Here is a 5,453-nt window from a genome sequence, read left to right as displayed (position 1 = left end):
GCTCATACACTTTGAATCCAGTTCCATGAACGGAATAAATGATCCAATAAAAGGTGTGTAAGCTGTAGACACTATCAGGCCCTGCTCATCTTCACAAAGAACTGCCAGTCTCCAGGTGAATCTTCTGCAGTTCTCAGTCCTCCACCCTAACAAGATGTTGCCGGACCACCAAGCACCATCCTTCAGAGTTTCTTAGGACTCTTCTCACACTCAGCACATTTGGCATGCTGAGTTCAGATCTGCTAAGCAGATCTGTGTTCTGTAGAACACAGTCTGCAAAACAGAAACTTCGCAAGGTCAGGTCGCATCAGAAACAGATAAACTGAAGTAAATATCAGAATATTTAGGAAGCTCATTCACATTTTTAACATGGAAGTCCAGATGTCCTTCTTCAACACAATACTAAACTGAGATCAAAAAGCAAAACAAAACTTGTGTTTCTATGAAACTGGAGTCTTCTGGTTAGCTACCATCCACTATCCTCTCTCCAGGTTTTGCTTTTGGTGTGATCACTGCAATCCGATAAACACTTTCCCACTAGGTTTCAGTGCAGAGCAAAGCCAAAGAACTGACTGCACCCCAAAGAGTTAACTGTAGCTCCACTGTCCTCCCCTCTCTTCTCAAGGCTCCTGTCTGCAAAGGTTTGAATAACTGCTGGAATCAAGACACTAATTTAGGCTGCTTCAAATGAAAGTTACCCTTTGGTTTGTTTTCTTTGTCACACATTTATGTGCATCTGTGTAACGGAACAATTTTGCTTCAGGCTACGTTAAAAATTGGTCAACAAGGGCACAGCAAAACTTCCACTTGCATCAGATAGTGATGGGGATCTGTGCTGACAAATTTTATGAGACAGTAAGAACTGTTCTGATACCAGAACATTAGGTGCCAGCTCAGCCTTGCAGGAACAGGCAGATGTAATGAAGCAATATGGTATTATGCAAATAAGCACCCACTAAATTGTTCGAAGAATTTGTGCTTCCTGCCCCATCTTCAAGTACTACAAATTTGCTCATCAAGTATTACAGATAGTATTTGGAAATCCCTTTTTCCTCCACTGTCTGCCAGAAAGTGATGATACCAAAGAGTCAGATAAGGAAAACACCTTAGTACCTGGACTCGAACACTTTGTGAGTGAAGGAGCAAGCTGGTGGCTGCTAAGGTACTTTGCTTCCTTTCACCCTCCTGCAGGACACGCTGGATTTCAGGCAAACCTGTTTTCAGCACATAGGGATCCACATGAGCAATAGAGAAGATATATGGATCTATTAATTGAAAAAGGCTGGAAAATCCATGTACAACACCATACCCATAGCGACTTAAGCATCACTAGAAGAGCACTGGGAAACATTGGGACTTAAACCAGACTGTGTGTCCCTGAAAATATACCTTGCTGCCTACACCTTCATTAAAAGTAATCTAGTTTTGATGGTTAAACTACTACTTATAAGGTTAATGACATTTAAATACTTCATGTTATCTTTTAGATCTCACCTCAGTAAGGCATTAAAATTTGAAAGTAACCACAAAATATTATTGCAAAACTAACATATTTTAGCAGGATTTTTTTTTAATCGGACGAGATTATTCACAATTTCAGATTTTTCTCCCAAACTTCCCTGCCTAGCTGGAGAGTCCAAACTGATTCTTCTCAAACTGTTCAACCCAGGATTTCAGGGGTAATTCCAGCATTTTAAGGAGAGAAGGCTGATGCATCGTGAAACGCACTGGAAATTGAGACTCTGAAGAGAAATCAAAACCCTGAGCCATAAACTGATGCAAGGATAAAAGGACGCATTCCTAAATACTACCTTGCTGCTACTGTAAGCATCTAGCTAAATCCTCAGAAATCTCCTCATGCCCAGGGGCACGCAAACCTCCCTGGAGCAGTGGCCTAAGTGCTGAGAAAGGTGCTTCATCCCTCCTACTGAAGTCATTCCACCGCAAATGATTTGGCCAGAAAGAGGAGGAAGCTAGATTGAGCACAGCTTTGGGAAAAGGAAACTCCTAATTTAATATAAAAAAGATTTCAGAAGAAGCAGCTGAGAGCTCCCTCTTGCCACTGACAGGCAACAGGCTTATTATCGGGCAAGACATGGAGGCTTTTGAGAAGAGACAGACTGGAATCAAGTCTCCTCTTTGCGGGCTTGCTGCAGAAACTCCTTATTGGCAGGAATACTGGGTAAAGGCCTTTTCCCAGCTGGCAGTGCCCAGGAAGGAAAAGATGGTTTATTTACTTCTTTACTTCTTTACTTCTACAGCAAAATTCACCCAGCAGGTATAGCCAACTCAGGAACAGAGCTGAAGACATTAAATTCAACACTTATTGACTGGGTCCATTATTGATGTGCTGGTTTTGTAAATCTTGACCTTAAGTTGACAAGATCTCAAAACTGTTTATTCCTTAAATATATCTCCTATTGGCAACTGTCTTCCTCTTTGTTTATCTATTTGGTCTCTCTACTTCAAGGCTTCTAAGATTTCCTTGACAGAAAACAATACACATTCACTGTACAGCTCGCATTTGCAATTATTAATAAAGGGTGCACTTATGAACCTTTTTTCCATGCTCAATGTGTCGGAAAACACAACAGGAAACATGTTTGAAGGTTGGTCTGAAACATTCAGAAAAACAAAACAAAAAGCCCTCTTGAAGTACATAAACAACAATAGTAGAAAGAAGGCACAAAGAATTTCGTGTCTGCCTTGACAACTACAGAAGAGCATCCTTCAGAAGCTTCATATTAGCATTACACAAAAAAGTGTTTTGTCTACATTTCCCTTAAATACTTGTGTCCAAAAGTAAATTCAGTTAGAACATTTCAGGCAAAAGCTAAGATTTGTTCAGATGAGAAATAATGTCATGATGATATATGGAACACCAGGGACTTCTGTTCTCATCTCTAAATTGGGTTTGTACCCACATGCAACCAAAAGGTCTCCCTCCTCTACCACTTCTGTTGTCTCCCTGGCAGAAATCAATAGACATGTACCATACAGCACACAGGTAACGAAATCAGACTCACCCAAATGCACCAGACTCACAGTGCAATACTGTAAGCAAAACTGGCTCATATGCCAGTGACTTGCAGGCCTCAAAATCAGGTCTGCACAAACAAATGACAGAGCTTAAAAAGAGGACACAGTTCATAAAACTTGAATTGCAAGTACCATGAACAAAAAGTAATGGGTGATGAGAGCTCTTTGCCATGAGAATCATGAGAATGTGTTGAACACGAAGAATGTAGAGAGAAGACACCCAAGATCACCCACCTGCAATATATTGCAGCAACATTCCCTCCTTTCAACTTTTTAGTCATTAAATATTCCACTGTAAAAATGCCATTTTAGAGGAAAACTGGCAATTTCCATAAAAGCTGTTGCACACAAATACAGTTCCCCTTTCAGCAGAAACTTTCTAACCAATTATAACTTGCATATTAACTGCATGCCACAGAATAATCCCAGAAGCCGAGGGGAAAGGGACCTGGTGGTCCTGGTGGACAGCAGGTTGACCATGAGCCAGCACTGTGCCCTTGTGGTCACGGAGGCCAATGGCATCCTGGGGTGTATTAGAAGGGGGGCGGTTAGTAGGTCGAGAGAGGTTCTCCTTCGCCTCTACTCTGCCCTGGTGAGACCACATCTGGAATATTGTGTCCAGTTCTGGGCCCCTCAGTTCAAGAAGGACAGGGAACTGCTGGAGAGAGTCCAGTGCAGGGCAACAAAGATGATTAAGGGAGTGGAGCATCTCCCTTATGAGGAAAGGCTGAGGGAGCTGGGGCTCTCTAGCTTGGAGGAGACTGAGGGGCGACCTCATTAATGTTTATAAATATGTAAAGGGTGAGTGTCACAAGGATGGAGCCAGGCTCGTCTCAGTGACAACCAATGGCAGGACAAGGGGTAATGGGTACAAACCGGAACACAAGAGGTTCCACTTAAGTATGAGAAGAAACTTCTTTACAGTGGGGGTGAGAGACACTGGAACAGGCTGCCCAGGGAGGTTGTGGAGTCTCCTGCTCTGGAGACATTCAAAACCCGCCTGGACACCTTCCTGTGTAACCTCACCTAGGTGTTCCTGCTCCGGCAGGGGGATTGGACTAGATGATCTTTCGAAGTCCCTTCCAATCCCTAATATTCTGTGATTCTGTCATAAAATAAAATACCTAGATTTGTTTTAAACATCTCCACTGGTAGGAAGCTACCGCAATGCACAATTTCTGGAAGAAGTTGATGCTGTTTTCTAACATCACTGCTGGATCGCAGTCACTCTTTAAATCAACACCTCGTGTTGGGGACTGGACACTGGGCACTGCAGCCTCACAGCCCATGTAGCACCTACCTGCATTGGGTCATGATTCCAAGTATCTGTAGACAGTCAGGACTACAAGTGTAAACACATCTAGGTTTAGTAACTTATTCTTTCTAAAGACCAGTTCTGAGCTAACATCTTGTCTTTCAAAAGTCCATAGGTGTTCCAGCTGAACAGGTGAAACAAAGAACTAAACATCAAGTGCCAACATAACAGGTTCTACCAATTTATCTGACATAACTCAAATAGAAATAAATCAACCAACCTTTTTTTTAATTTTCAGCAAACATATATGTAATTGTATACAAAACTGAAATGTAAGCAAATGTGTACAAAATTCAAATTGTTCTTGTATAAAATTTACAAATGAAATAATATTAAAACTTGAAGCCACACAAGAAGAATCAAACTGGCTGCTAGCCACCTGTTTCCTCTACTTCACATCAACCTGTTTGCATTGCTTGGAAAGATAAAATCAGCTGTCAGCATAAATCACAAACATTTTTCACTGTAACAATCATAACAGTGCTCAAGTCTCCCAGAAACAGGCAACTAGAAGGAGATATAATTAAAATGTCAAAGTCAAGAAAAAAACATTCTTCTGAGTTTAAGAGATCAACTATGCCTGAATACCTGAGTTTGAGGTGGGACTGGGGAAAGCCACTGGTTAAGGTGGCTGAGGTTGCTTTATCTAGAGAAGTTAAAATTAACACTAAACATGGGTCTTACCCACAAAACGTTCACATAAGTACATCTGACAAACTTCATTAAGAAATAGTAAGAATTTTTGGTAACAGGTTAAAAGCAGTAACTAGTAAAAGTAACTTTTTCTTACAACACTGTGTTGTATTGACACTTCATACAATAACATAAGCAAATATACCACAGCTGCCTTTAAGATAGGTGGGTAAAATCAAGCAGCTGAGGTGGCTGGTGAATAATGATGTTGTCCCTGAATACTGTCCCAGGTCATACCGCACGACTACAGCAGAATACCTTGAAAAGTAACACACAGGTTGCATTAAAAATTAATTGTCTCAGTTTCAAGAAATGCCACTGTAAAAAAAAAATAAACCCATGTGGCTGTTGTGACATAGTGAATTAAGACATGACTCTCAGATATAAAGGACATTTTCAACGCTGG

The sequence above is a fragment of the Patagioenas fasciata genome, chromosome 1 (genome assembly GCF_037038585.1).
Source record: "Patagioenas fasciata isolate bPatFas1 chromosome 1, bPatFas1.hap1, whole genome shotgun sequence".
Classification (NCBI taxonomy): domain Eukaryota; kingdom Metazoa; phylum Chordata; class Aves; order Columbiformes; family Columbidae; genus Patagioenas; species Patagioenas fasciata.
The sequence above is the reverse complement of the archived record's forward strand: the minus strand, read 5'-3'. Positions refer to the sequence as shown.